The following is a 16123-nucleotide window of genomic DNA, read 5'->3' on the forward strand; positions in this document are numbered from 1 at the left end:
TGAAAACCCCAAAGCATTCTATCGCCATAAAGCTAGAGTAAGAAGAAAGTCTCTAATCACAAATAGATCTTAAAGATTCTGCTGGTATGATGGTAGAAAAAGAAGAAAGAATTAAATTAGTGAATGATTTACCAATGTTCTTCATCAGGTTGCAGATAAATCATTACTCATATGGCAGGCATGGACAACACTATGAGTTAGATAAAATGGAGGTTTTTGACGTGTTAAAAAATCTCAATAGGAAATTTCATGGAAATTGATTGCATCTGGGGGCGTATATTGCATGAATATGCTAGAAAAATATTCTTACTTTTGTTCACACTGCTTACCTAAAATTCAGATCTGGAAGAGTTCTAACAAAGGGAAAGCAAGGGAGTGCTAAGAGTGTTGTATTGATTATAGTTTTAAAATAAGTTGGTTAAATCAGAATTCGAAATGGGCTGATAATGATGCGATATTTTACGGGTGACGAACATGCGTGTACTGGAGTGCCAGCCAAGTTGGATAAAAGAGAAATCATAAACTACAGACTTCAGTTCTTTGCTCAAGCATTTGGTAGGATATCGAATGCTAATATGTTAAGTAAACTTATGCAAATGATGATAAATTTGTGGCTGAAATCATAGAGTAGTATACATCAAATATTAAGACTGGATACAGTGGTGTATCCAGTGCTCTTCTTGATTAATCTATTGTTTTTTATTTACTACATTAATAATAGCAGAGATACCACAGTCAGAGATATTCAATTATAGTAATGCTGACGAATAAAATGGGCATAAAAATCATTCAAGATTACTTAAATAAGCTGATGTTGTGGGCAAAGGAGAGCAGTTTTTTAATGTATGAAAAGGTAGAGTTATGTTTGAATTGAAAAAGTTGCAATCTGCATATTACACTGATGAAATTTCAATTTTTAGAATTAATGAGATCATGGATATTATCATAAATTTGATGACGATATGGAGATCATGTCTGATGTGGTTCTGACTTTCAGAGATAATCTTGGAAAAATTGGGAAAAGCACACATCAAATCAAATGGGTGCTTAAAAGCATTTTGACTAGTAACGATGAGTAATTATTATCCTGTTTATGAAGCTTTGATGCATGCAAATATGGAATTTTGTGTTCAAATTTGGTCAGTGGGTTTCTTGTGGTTAAGAGCATCAATGGCAATTCCTATGGAAATGCTTTGAGGTTTGTGGAAGAAATTCCTAAGGAAGAGGAGCAACAGATCATGGTTGGAAGTTAAGTAACAGTGTAGTTAGTTCAGATGTAAGGTTTAGATTGTTTTGCCATGAGTGGCAAATGAGTGGATTCAGATGTGTTAAGTGGTTGCCAATTAGAACCGCCAATTAAATTTAAATCTGATAGAATTTTTTATATCTGATCCACAAAAGAAAGGCCACAAAACACAGCACATTAGTGCCATGTGTCGGCAAGAGGAATAGAAGTAAGGAGGAAACTGTTCAAATGTCGTGTGAACAGCTGAGGGTTTTAATCTTTGTGGAAGCCATAGTGAACGAGATTGTTTCAAAGGACAGAAGCAGATGGAATGAAAGAAGGGCAGTAAAGTTGGTTGGTTGAGCATCAAGGTGGACTGTAAAAGAATATTTATTAGCAGTGGCTGTTGTTCTAATGCTTTTGAAGTAGACTGGAGGAATAATAGTGTCAATTCAGCATTACACTGTGCATGAAAGTATCTGTAGTAGAGGCACAGAGAAGAAACTGAACATATATGAGAGGGCGATTGAAGTGGTTGTAGAGTATTGTCTTGTGCAAAAAAAAAAAAACACTAAGTATTTTGGAGGTTGCAGAAACTGTAGTTGAAATGTGGTTGCACCCTGAAAGACTGGATGTACAATTCAGTCCAAGAAGAAAAATCTGATCATGTTTGGATATCACTGAAGGTAAGAGGGAATGATGCAAGCTCTTTCCTGTGAGAGATCAGACAGAACTGAGTTTTTGTGGCATTAAAGCTTACAATCTTGACCCACTGGAATATAGCTATGAGTTAAGAGTTCAGGTCACTGCTCATGACAGACATTGAGGATTCGAATACTTGAGTACTACAAGTCTTTTTGAATGAAAAGGAGGAATGGAGTGTCCTGTTGTGGTTGACAGTTGGGGTTTTAACAGGAACAGTAATTCTGGCTAAGACGACCGTACATTTGTTACACATGGTTTATGTTGCTGTTTAGGCCATGGATGTTTGGTTGAAGCAGATGTGAAAACTTTTTTTTTTTTTGATAATAATTAGTGTTTATATGTAGTTTAGTTGGATTTTTTATATTCTTTTTTATGGTTGCGTATTTTTGTTTGTTTTTTTATCAAGGCTTGTATTACTTTTGCAGGTGAAGTTTTGGAGATCGCATTTCTTTCGGTGATGGTCCGCTGTATATAGATGTTGTGCTTAACTAACTAGAGATCTAGTTTACATGTTAAGCTGGTGATTCGTCACATCGGGGCATTTTCTTCAAAGAGCGCTGAAGTTAGTTGAAAATTAAAAATAAAATCATTCAATATTAACATTTATTAAATGTGGATATGCACTAAATATATTGTAATGAATATTGTGACTTTTAATAACATTTTGCAAGAACTACAACTTGTTTTTCATTATGTATAATATAAAGCGGGCGAAAGCACTAGATGAGCCAGCTGCTCATCCAGGGAGATGTTTCGTAGGGCGTTCTTACAATACTGACTTCTTTTTTTTTACATGCAGAATTCATTCAACAGGCATGGTTTGAAAGAGCACTAGCTCTTACACTGCCGTGTGTGATGTCTCTTTTTTGTTCTTCAAGATGTAATTCGATGGATTTTTCTGTCTGGCCAAAATAAGGTTTATTGCAGGTGCACCAAATTCTTTAAGCATCAGGATACTTCAGGTTGTCATGTTTGTGTAGTATAGAGCTAGTGGAAACACTACTACTGAGTCAGTTCTCAGTACCTTTTAAGGATCCAGCTTCCTATTAAGGAGACCTTACTTATTATCATTATTTTATTTTTTATGTCTTACCAAATTTTTGGTTCAATAAATTTTTTAATTTAAGAATGTTACTCCTGGAACTGAATTATAAATCACTACTCTTGTAGAAAGGCTTATACGTTAGTTATACATGATTACTAAATAACTTAAGGAATCGCAACGTTTACTAGAATTTAAATTAAATTAAACTTTAATGTATATTTCCAATATTTCGGCAATGTCACTGCCATCTTCATCGGAACTTGAGATAAAGACACGTGCATGCAGGCACAACAAACAGCAAATGAGGATGAAGCGAGGAAGCTACTGTGTTTTTCCTAAAGTCCTGGTGGGAACCTAATATAACCCTAGCGGGTTATATTAGGTGTTCTTGGCCATTGGACAGAAGTTCTCCTGATGTTCGTCTCCCAAATTTGGGGAAGTCTCAAGAATCCAAATTCTCAGGACTGAGGCTGATTCCATGAATAGTCTTTCAAATTTGACCTTGCTGCGCTCTATTATTGTGACTTTCTTCCACCATATTCTGTGGCGTGTATCCAGAGCATGGTCTGCAAGCCTAAAGTGGATGTACTGGTGAAACTGGATGTAGTCCTTGTGTTCTGAAATTCTGATATTCGCTGTCCTACTTTGGCCAAACAGGGACCTGTTATACACCAGGTAGGTCTAGGAGAAGTGGTTGGTCTTTAGTAGAGCAGTTAAAGGATGCCAATTTTCTCTATGGTCTATAACAAGAGATCATTTTTTTTTTTTTTTTTTTTTTTTTTTAGGATTTTGGTAATTTTTTCTGAGGTGCCCTGGATATAGGGGTGATGGATTTAGAGCATTACTATACTCAGGGAGGGGGCCAAAGGGCCCTGGCTCTCCCCAAAAGAAAAGGGAACAAAAAAAAGACTAGAAAAATTTCCGAAATGTTTCCCTAATTAAATTTTTTTTATTTATTTATGTTGTGTCGTGTCTTCTATTTCTATACAACTTATGAATTAGCAGTCACATAAGTTGGGAATACCTTCTGGCTCTTGGGAATCACGGTCGTTGTGAACGCAAGGCGAATGAAGTAGTGTTCTGGCAATACTTTGTTGCCTGAGCAGGACCACAGATCATGGGTATTGTGCATTGGTGATCACTGAAGAAGGTCGTATGCAATGCATAGTGTGCGTGTATTCTCAAATTGTCTACTCAACTCTCCCCCCCCCCCTGCTGAAGATTAAATCTTGAGTACTCAGCCTCATGTGAGGTTGGGGGGGGGGGTTACTGGTTTCAGTATTTTTTGTGCGGTAGTCATTGGCTGAGAATGTGTTAAGGGTGTGATTTACGTCAGTGGTTAGGGCATTGTCATTTGAACAGATTAGTTTAGCCCTGTTGTATAGTGTCTTGATAACTCCATATCGTTGTGAAGGGGGGGGGGATAGTTGGTGAATGTATCTGCTTGTATGGCAGGTACATCCATAATATATATATATATAAATAAAATATATAATATACTCAATATATATATATATATATATTTTTTTTTTTTTAAAGAATAAATTTTAATAATGATACAGCTAGTTTCAGCCTTTTACCGCCTTCTTCAGGTATCTACTAAAGGTAGAACACAGTAATAAAAAAATCGACATTACAAAAAACTGAGAATTACAGACAAAAAATGCAATACATAATTACACAAAAATGTTGTATTTTTCAAGTCGTTATATCTAACGTGCTATTGTTTGGAGCATGCATGCTTGCAGGTTCTCGTGAGCGCCAGTATTGAACAATTTCAATATGGCTATCAGGGATGTTATAACTCAAATTGCTGTTCAAATGTTCAGGATTAAGGAGGATTTCTCTGGACTCCACAATTTTCCTCTCAAATTCATCACTACAGCGAAAAATGTTTTTGGATTTATCCCAGCAAACTGAGCAACTCTGTAGATCATCATGAGGGTTATTAGAGAAAAGAACATGACTGGATAGTGCAGATCCATGTGATCTTTTATTGGAGATGTCTCTCTTATGCTGATCAATATGCAGTTCAACAGATTTGTTAGTCTGTCCATAATTTGTAAACACCTGGATATTTCAGGTTATGATGAATAGGCTTCGAATGGCTTATAAGAGAACGGACTTTAGGGAGCGTAGTTATAATCTTCGGAACTCCATAAATATACAAAGAAAACACCCCTCTTCACCCAATTGTGGAAGGAATTGATCGTCCTACTTATAAGCTTTCGAAACATCTTGCAGAATACCTCGAGTGTTTCTCCAATAAATCTTCATCATTCATCAAAGACAGACTTTGTTTCTCATATCAAAAATATTTCAATCGGTGAAAATGATATCATAGCAAGTTTTGACATTATCTCATTATTTACTAACGTCCCTACTGAGGCGGTATTATCATTACTCAAGAACAAATAGTCTAAAATGATATTTCCTTTATTAAAGCATTGTATTCAATCTGGCTACTTCAAATATAGGGACTCCATTTACAAACAACCAAGGCCTAGCAATGGGCAACCCTTTATCCCCAGTTCTAGCAAGCATTTTCCTGGAAGATTTTGAAATGAAAGCCATATCATCCTTCTCATTTAAGCAAAACTTTGGAGATGTTATGTTGACGATAGTTTCATTATGTGGGGACACACATCTCTCATGGATTTTCTTCAACATCTAAACCATCAGCATCCTAATATAAAATTCACTGCCGAACTAGAACGAAATAACTGCCTTTCTTTCCTGGATGTAATTCTTACATGATGCTCTGATAGATTTAAAATGCCGAAAACCAACTCATACTAACAGATATCTGCAATGTCAATCTCATCACTTTCCGCCACAAAAGCTCGTAACTATTTCTTCCTTAGGACACAGAGCACGATCTCTTTTAAATGAACCAACCAGATTAACTCCAAAAAGAAATTGAACAACTTTCTCTTATCTTTAAACAAAATGGATATTCTGAAAAAACAATTAAGAAATTTCTTCTGGATCCTCCTAGGCAGCGTACTATGGAAACTACTGATTTTAAAGGTAGCATCTCGTTACCTTACATTAGTTCAGTCTCCAATAAATTGGCTAAAGTCCTTAAAAAATGCAACATCAGGACGTGTTTCATTACACTCCCTAAAGTCCATTCTCTTATAAGCCATCCGTAGTCTATTCATCATAACACCTGAAATATCCAGGCGTTTACAAGTTATGGTGCGACTGTAATATTCCTTATTTTCGACAGACTAACAAATCTGTTGAACTGCGTATTGATGAGCATAAGAGAGACATCTCCTATAAAAGATCACATGCATCTGCACTATCCAGTCGTGTTCTTTTCTCTAATAACCCTCATGATGATCTACAGAGTCGCTCAGTTTGCTGGAATAAATCCGAAAACATTTTTCGCTGTAGTGATGAATTTGAGAGGAAAATTGTGGAGTCCAGAGAAATCCTCTTTAATCTTGAACATTTGGACAGCAATTTAAGTTATAACATCCCTGATAGCCATAATGCAGTTGTTCAATACTGCCGCTCACGAGAACCTGCAAGCACTCATGCTACAAACAATAGCACGTTAGATAGAACGACTTGAAAAATGTGTTTTTGTGTCAATTATGTATTGCATTTTTTTGCCTATAATTCACAGTTTTTTGTAAAACTTCAATATTTTATTACTGTGTTCTACCTTTAGTGGATACCTGAAGAAGGTGGTAAAAGGCTGAAACTAGTTGTATCATTATTGTTAAAATTTATTCTTTAATAATGTATAATTTCAACCTAGTAGAAGATCAAGTATGTATATATATATATATATATATATATATATATATATATATATATAAATTATACTCAACCAAACTGACAACACAGGTAAGTTTAAGGCTTTATTATTAGATCGAGCTACTTACCTCCCTATTGAATACAACCCCTCCAACTCACAAATTAGAAAACTCCATAGGCTCCTTAAGAAGTTCACTTCTTGGCCTGTGGAACTTACTAACAAACTAAAACCATTTAACTCTAGACCCCCCCCCCCACACACACACCCATATAAACGGGCTCCCAAAAATACATAAACAAAATGTGCCATTACGTCCCATAATGGATGGCATTGATTTCCTCCACCCCACATACAAATTAGCTATACATTTAGCGAAAATGCTCACGCACTATACTGGCAACATGCCATCACACATAAAAAAAAAAAACTCAGCCCACTTCAAAGCAATGTAGAAAAACTTACACTCCAACATACTGACATAATGGTCAACTTTGAAGTCTCCTCCTTATTCACAAATGTCCCACTCGAGTAAACCTTAGAGCTTATTCAAGCTAAATTTCCTCCCGATATCTCAGTCCTATTTCAGTTCACAATGAACTCAGGCTATTTCGTTTGGCAGGGAAAATTCTACAAACAGATCGAGGGGACAGCCATGGGTTCACTACTTTCCCCACCCTTGGCTAACTTCTTTATGGAGAAGTTTGATGAGAAAGCCTTAAACTCTAACCCACAAAAACCTACCATATGGCTTTGCTATGTTGATGATGTGTTTGCTATTTGGCCAGATGGCTCTGATACACTCCTCTCCTTAACACACTTAAACAACCAACACTCCAGAATCAAGTTCACCCTTGAAAAAGAGCAAAACAATGCCACCCTTTCCTAGACACACTGCTCATCTGCAGCCTGATGGAACCTTGGTTTTCACAGTTTATAGAAAACCCACACATACAGGCAGATACAATCACCAAGAATCCACCCCATAAAAACAATATGGATGAAGTTATCAAGACACTACAACAGGGCTAATCTAATCTAATCTGTTCAAATGACAATGCCCTAACGACTGAACTAAATCACATCCTTAACAATTTCTCAGCCAATGGCTATTTGGCCATATGGTTCTGATACACTCCTCTCCTTAACACACTTAAACCACCAACACCCCAGAATCAAGTACACCCTGGAAAAAGAGGAAAACAATAGCCTCCCTTTCCTAGACACACTAGTCACCTGCCAAAAAAAACTCAGAAAAATACTGAAACCAGTAAACCACAACCCCCCCCCCTTCACAACAAAGATTACTCTAAATCCATCACCATTCCCTATATCCAGGGCACCTCAGAAAAATTACCAAAATCCTAAAAAAACATGACTTGACCTCTTGTTACAGACCATATAAAAAATTGGCATCCTTATCTGCTTCAGTAGGGGGTGCTTAAGGGTCAGAGCTGTATAACGGAGAGGAGACCTCCACATAGCCTTTAATGGAATGCAGAGAACCAACCAGGGCTTCTGACCTAATATCCAATCCTCACCTTCTCATGGTGCACCCTGTTGGGTATCTACTTGGATACTGAACGAACGAGGATGGGCTGGCAATATGGGATTTTGCTGACCAAATTGTATTCTTATTGGTTAAACCAAAATAAAAAATGATGGTACAGCATGACAAAATTTCATGCCGGATGGGGCGTTGCCTGGTTAAACAAGGCCCCTGTTGTTTTCACCAATGAACCAGGGCGAACAGTGAAAAGTCAGTTACTGGAACAAATCTGAAAACGCATCCTAACTCAACATCACCAGAATTAAAATTCGGTACTATCAACATAACAAGCCTGAATGGCAAAGAAATGGAGCTAGCTGAGGAATTACATAAGTACCAGATCGACATAATAAGGGTGACTGAAACAAAAAAGACAAAACTGGTGAGATTTTTCTGAGCAATAAATACAAAATGTTATATTCAGGCAATGACAATCAAGGAAAAGGAGTAGCCATAGTATTCAACACAAAATACGAGGTTAATCTTCTTGAATGGCAGTCAGTCTCAAGTAGAGTAATGTGGGCAAATATGAGAATGGGGAACTGGACAATGAGACTTATTTGTGCCTATGGTCCAACAGAAGGTTCTACAAAGGTAGAAGTGGAGGAATTTTTTGAGGCTTTAGAAAAAGCAACTGACACATTGAAAAAGGAAAAGTTGGTCCTTGTTGGGGATCTAAATAGCAAAATTGGAAATGATTGTGAGACATGCAAAAATATTTTGGGAAAATTTACAGAAAAGAGCAAAGCTAATAATAATGGCAAATATTTGTTGGATTTCTGCTCAGGACATGGATTGGTTATTACTAACACCATGTTCCAACATAAAAATGTGCACAAATTCACATGGAGAGAAGATGCAAGGAATAAGAAAAGTGTCATTGACTGTATTATTGTTGATAGCGATGTTTTCTCCCTGGTCCAGGACAACAGAGTGTACGGAGGATTTGAAATTGGAAGTGATCACTATTTAGTCTTGAGCAGGATAAAATTGAATTTCATATTGAAAAAAATAATATGTAAGAAAGTTTTAAAGTGAATAAAAGTTGAGCAGTTCTCTCAGATGTGAACTGCAGACTAAAATACACAAAGATTATTGAAGAAAAAATGAAAGACTTTGAGAACAGTAATCAAACCTTGGTGATTCAGTGGGAAGCCTTGAAGAAAGCCCTAATCGATTCAGCTAGAGAGGCATGTGGTGAAGTTGTCTGCAAGGATAGAAAAATCAGAACTCCATGGTGGACACAGGAAGTTAAAGAGGCAGTGAAGGAAAAGAAGAAAGCCTATCAAAAGTTCCTGGCAAATAAGTCAGCTTGTGCTCTTAGAGAATACAGAGACAATTGCAAGAATGCTAAACACTGTGTAAAACTAGCTAGACAAAAGTCATGGGAGGACTTTGGCAAGAATATAAATATCAAGAAGGTGGCAAAATAATCTGGAACTTGTTGAAGAAGCTTAGAAATGGAGGAAAGAGAGCTGTAAAAGTAGTTAGAGATGATAAAGGTGACATGAAAATGGGAGAAAAAGATATCCTTGAAGTATGGAGTAATTACTTTGAAAAATTACTAAATGAAACAAGCAGTGATGATAGCACAGTGGTAAAAAACACTGACCTGGCATAGAGTCAGGAATACATATCCATACTTGAAGTAGAAAAAGCCATCAGATGCTGGAAATGTGGAAAGGCAGCAGGAGTAGATGATATTAGACCAGAAATGCTGAAGTATGGTGGTATAAAAGTCTTACAGTAGCTACACTGCATAGTTCAGAAAGCCTGGACAGAGGGACAAATTCCCGATGATTGGAGTAGAGCTCTCATTGTACCCATATATAAAAAGGGAAATAAAACTGAATGTGAGAATTACAGAGGTATTTCCCTACTGAGTGTTCCTGGCAAGATCTATGCAAGCATACTTGAGAAACTGTTGAGAAGAAATGTGGAAGAAAACCTGGGTGAAGAACAAGCTGGATTCAGACCAAATAGAGGCCGTCAGGATCAGATCTTCACTTTACGACAAATAGTCGAGAAAGCATGGGAATATAACAAAGATCTGTATTTAAGTTTTGTCGATTTGGAAAAGGCATATGACAAGGTGCCAAGAGAGAAGCTATTCAATACTCCACAGTTATATGGTGTCAATGGGGCATTATATCAAGCAATGCTTAGTCTTTATTTGAGTTGTAAGTCAGCAGTTAGAATTGAAAGAAGTACAGGAAGATGGTTTAATGTTAAATCTGGTGTGAGACAAGGATGTACATTATCCCCTGTGTTATTCATTATCTATATGGATCACATTATGAAGGAAAGTGGTATTAAACATGATATCAAAATTGGAGATGTTAATGTCAGCTCTTTGCTTTATGCAGATCATGTTATACTTCTAAATAAATCCGCTAAAGACAAAGACAATGAAAATAGGCAGAATCATTGAAAATGTCAACTGTGTTGTGAATGGAGAACCTGACTAAAGACCAGAGAACGCAGATATGAGAGTCCTGAGAAACATTAGGGGCATAAACAGATGGCATCAATGGCAATATCATATTAAAAACGAGGATATTAGGGAAGAACTTGACATTGTCAGCATCCAGGAAGGTGTTAGCAGAGGTAATCTCAGGTGGTATGGTCACTTAAACAGAATGGGCGAAGAAAGATTAGCAAAACAAGTGTTCTCTGCCAGGTTGGCAGCAAAGACCCAGAGGAAGACAAAGATATAGGTGGATTGATACGGTACAAAGTTCCTTAGACGATGTAAATATAAGATTTGATAATGTTGGAGTCTTGACAAGTAACAGACTGATTTGGAGGAAAATTGTTGATAGGAAGTTAGTAGTTATGTAATTTTTTTCATGTAGCACTATCAAATCCTGTACACCCCTTGAGGGTATATGGCAGGAATTTGATTATGATGAACTGCTCCACTAAAGACCAACCCATTCTCCCTAGACCTACCTGGTGTATACCAGGTCCCTTGCAGATATAAGATGTCCTACTTTGGCCAAACATGCAAGACAGCGAATATCAGAATTTCAGAACACAAGGACTACATCTAATTTTACCAGTACAGCCACTCTGGGCTTGCAGACCATGCTCTGAATATATGACACATAATATGTTGGAAGAAAGCTGCAATTATACCCCTCAGCAAGTTCAAATTTGAAAGACTATTAATGGAATCAGCCCTAAGAAACATGCCAACCCTCAACAAATTTGGATGCTTGAGACTACCCCATATTTGGGAGATGTACATCAGGAGAACTTCAGCCCAAGAACACCTAATATAACCTCTAGGGGGGCACCATCAGGACCTTAGGAAAAGTAATAGCTTCCTTGCTTCGTCCTCATTTGCCCTTTGTTGTGCCTGCATGCACGTGTCTTTATCCTAAGTTCCCATGAAGATGGAAGCATGACGTTGCTGAAATATTGAGAATATATATTAAAGTTTAATTTAATTTAAATCCTAGCATATGTTGTGAATTCCTTAAGTTGGTTAGTAATCAAATAACTGCCCTATATTCCTTGCTAGTGGTTTGAAAGTTTTCTCAGGCAGTATTCAATATCCATTATTTCATTTTACCGTTTGATAAAAGAAGTAATCCAGTAATATTGATGTACCCACCAAAGCAGATACTTCTAATTCCTAACTTTTTATTTTGCACTCTACAATAATTTGTTCACGTGTTTGTTGACATTATTCTAAGTTTTAGAAATTCTATTCTATATTTGCACTATTTAAAAACCATTTACATCCATGCAACAAAAAAAGATAGTTCAATAGTGTTAGTTTTTTTTTTTTTTTTTTTTTTTCTCAAAAAATTCCAAATATGATGAGTTTTATTGCTTGGAAATGAAAGTAACTTTTGTCTTAACAATAATCTCCTTAGGAGTAGGTAAAGGCTAAAAGCTGCTGTGCAAGAAAGCCAACTTCTTTAGAAGTGATACTAAAGGGTTACAAGCAGTAGTGCATAATACATCAGCAGTCTTGTTTTGTTCGCCATTACAGTACATTCTAAATAGAAATTCCGATATTTCTTATAGTGTCTGATACGATATTCTAAATCGAAATTCCGATATTTCTTACAGACAGAGTCTGATAAAATTTATTTAAAATAATTTCTTAATTTGTAAGAACCGTAATTTCAATTTTTTATTATCAAAGACTTAATTTTAAAATAAAAAATAGTGCATGCGTTTGCAGAAGCGTTCAGTTTTTTTTTTTTTTTTTTTTTTTTTTTTTTTTTTTTTTTTTTTTTGGAGGGGTGGGGGAGACTAACTGTCCTATTCTGCACTTGTTTTCAAATATTCTGAAAAAAATGCTATCAGGCAAAATTTAATGCAATAAATAAGGTTTGAACATTACTTTTTATTTTACCTTGCAGTACTACGATGTACAGAAATACGCATGCCATGCTGTTAACCATTCTTGGATGGAAGCAGCGTACATATAATTATACATATGATGAAATTATCAGAGACATGTCCCATAAGGAATTATTTAATTATTTTTTTTTGTTTGTTTGGAAGCATTCCAACCCCCCACCCCACCGCTGCCAAAACAACTCATGATACATGAACTGTAAATGTCTATTTTCTTCTAATTTCACATTCATGCTTTTCCAAGTATTGCACTTTACATTTGATATGATTAAAAATTTTTCTCATATTATTATCAATAAAGCAAAGTCGTCAAAACTAGTCCATATGTGAAGTATTCTAAGAAATTTGATTTTGAACAAAAATAAAAATAACAAAATTTATAATAACATAAAATATAGTGCCGACTAAGTCATTAGGCAAAATTAGAAGAAATAATTAAAAATGACAGTGATTCTCCAAGGTGATGCAGTATTTAAGTCAAGAAAGTATGCAAGGATCTCTGATTTTGTTCTGGCATTAAAAATTGTACAATAAGAGGAAAAAACAAAAATAAAATTATTTCTATATTTCTAGTCTATCCAATATATCTAATATTCCAGTTACAAAGCATAGAACAAGGAACTGCCTTTCTTTTTGTAGGCAAATGAGACAGCTATGTTCACGAGATAATCTGGTTAAGTTTTCTCTTCAGTATCGAGGCTTATCGCAAATTCAAATAAATATGATGGCCAAATTTTTCTGTGTTCTTTCAACAGACAGTATGCATCAAGTCTAATTTTGTGGATGGATATAGACTTCTGGTCAGGTGGGAGGATGATATATGTATTGTTCAAAGTACACAATACTATGTAAAATGAAATAAATTTTATTTTACATAAAAATGTATGTTTGGATATTTTAGCTGCTAAATGTTAAGTACATTAAAAAAAAAAAAAAAAAAAAAAAAAAAAAAAAAAAAAAAAAAAAGGCAAGTGCCACACAACTTAAAATTACATCCGCGTGGTGACAGAGCCCCTAGAGCCGGCAATGAATGCACTGGATGATTCTAAGAGTTGAGTAGGGTTTTCTAGCCTTTTTTTAAGGTGGTTCTCCAGATGGTCGGCCTTCAGTACAGGCAAGTATGATTTTTTTCCTTCCAGGAAATTCTGGAAGGAAAACTGACCTTAGAACTCGCACTATTTCAGTGGTTTACGATGACCTCTGAACTTCAACTCCCTGTTTACCAACACCCCCAAGTTCCTAGCCTAGTCAATCTCTCGGAGTACAGTTCCATCAATTACACTGCTTGTAATTTTTAAATCCCAAAATGCATAGCTTTACGCTTTTCCACATGGAAATGATAATGGATGTCAGTTCAATTTGCTAGGTTCTTTAAATCATCCTTTCATGCTCTCTACATCAGCTTGGTGAATTATTGCACTACACAACTTTGCATCATGAGCAAGCAACTGAATATCTTTCTTCAAGACATTTCCTATGTCATTTATGTACAAATTAAACAATAATGGTTCGAACACAGAGCCTTGAGACACACCACTGGTCATCTGCTTCATCCTGGATTCTGCTTCTCCATACACTACTTTCTTGATATCTGTCCATGAGCTATTCTCTTACCATATCATCAATTTAATATTCATCCCCATTTGTTCTAATTTGCGTACAAGTATTCCGTTGGGTATCTTCTTCAAATCCAACAGAATGCTTATGTAGAAATAATAAGGTGACCACCAAATATTACTACTTGGTGTTATTGCTTTGGGTATTTTCTCTGTTCATCCATTTCATCCCGACAACTTTTATAGTGAGTTCTTGCTGTCTTAATCAAATATTTGCCACTATCTTTTGATTTCTTATATTGAATTCTTTTTATTAATAATACTCCTTCGAGTTGATTTTCAAGTATTTTATAGCCTTCTGTCTGAAGGGTGGACGTAGCTCCTTTAATCTCATGTTTCCTGCAACTGCCTGAAAGGTGGTATATTGTCTACCCTCTCGTTATCCAACATGGTTACCGAATTTATGACCCTTTCCACAGCATTACCACCATCACTAACTGCATGAAACATAGTTATCTCAAATTTGAAAAATGCTGTTGATTTATTCTATTCCTGCTATTTCCTTCTTCCAGTTTATGATTTCATGATTTTGGAGTATTCACACTTTTTTTATCTTGCCCTCGCTACGTAAAAGGTTTTTGTAAACTTGTAGTAATTTCTTACCTTACATTACCTTATTACCTTTTTCCTGTTGTTTATTAATATTATTATTCTGTTGGGTTTTGATTGATTTTGTAACCCAGAAACAGTATTCTAGATAGCAGAGAATGGAAATTTTTGAAGCTATATCATATCCCCCAGTTAGCTCTGCAAACATCTTGTTTTGGCAAATGAAATTCATCTCCAAAACGTTAGGGTTCAAACTCATGTTCTCTGCAAGATTCGAACTTGTTTCTCTTTCCTTTCCCCATAGGACTGCCACTAATCTAATGAAAGATTCCAGTGTAATATGACGGTAAAGATCTTAATTCCAAACCATGAGAAAAGATTGAGAATTCACCAATCAGTACAATCTAATATTGTGTACGTTTCCATTTAAGATTGCTAATGAATTGGGGACAGGTATTTCTGAACAATTTAACTTCAAGAATTTTCTCTCTTTCACCAATGTCTAAAACGTTGAAAGAAGTAGGCATTTAATGTCACAATTGAATTCTAGGAATATAACATCAATCAGCAGATGAGGGCTGGAAAGTTTCGAATAGTTGAATATATTGTATAATAAACGCTGATTGAAATGGACATTATTAGCTGCATTGCATTCATTTGGATATTCCTCCTTCAGACTTCTTGTTATCAACAACTCTAACACTAGCAGCTTGAAAAAATAATGGAGATAAGTGAAATGGTTTAAAATTCATTATGAACAAGAACTTCATACAAAGGAAATATTTGTATAAACAATTTCTCAACATTGCTTCATTTTTGTTCCATTATTTTTAACGAATTTTCATTGTCACTATCACAATGGATGGCGAAATGTGATGACTTTCTTATGCTGCCATCTGCTGGTTTATTTCATGGAGTGACTACTGCGAGCTGATTTGAGAGTAAAGCTAGAAGTTCAACTATTTTCATCATGAGTGTCTTTTAGACATTCCACTTGAAATGTCAAGAATTTCCAAGATCGAGGACATTTAATCATTTCATTCGTTTACTTGGTCAGTGATTCTTTTGTGAAATGAATAGTTTAAGGAAAAGTAGAATAAGCCTGAACAAGCAGAACTTAGAGAAATACAAAGTTGCACATCTATTTTCATTGAACAAATCCTCAACATGTTCTAAAGTAGAGAATCTCTTATTTCATTTATACGACAGGAATGTAGCATCATAACATAACACAAGGCAAGAATAACAATCAGCAGAATATTTTTTAAAAAATATTGTTTAAGGAAGT

The 16123-nt window shown here is 35.6% G+C and overlaps 1 protein-coding gene across 2 annotated transcripts in view; it reads left to right on the top strand.

Moving 5' to 3' along the window:
- Positions 1–16123, top strand: part of LOC150093498 (uncharacterized) — a 55768-nt gene that overhangs the window by 26673 nt on the left and 12972 nt on the right. The window contains exon 3 of one of the 2 annotated variants that reach the window (XM_090414032.1): positions 2356–2492. The exons of the other annotated variant lie outside the window; for it this stretch is intronic. The gene's annotated coding sequence lies outside the window, so the exon portion shown is untranslated. The remainder of the gene's footprint in view (positions 1–2355; positions 2493–16123) is intronic. 2 annotated transcript variants of the gene reach the window in all.

The sequence above is a fragment of the Typopeltis vanoorti genome, chromosome 24 (assembly GCF_054136105.1).
Source record: "Typopeltis vanoorti isolate ZY-2024b chromosome 24, IOZ_Tvanoo_1.0, whole genome shotgun sequence".
Classification (NCBI taxonomy): domain Eukaryota; kingdom Metazoa; phylum Arthropoda; class Arachnida; order Uropygi; family Thelyphonidae; genus Typopeltis; species Typopeltis vanoorti.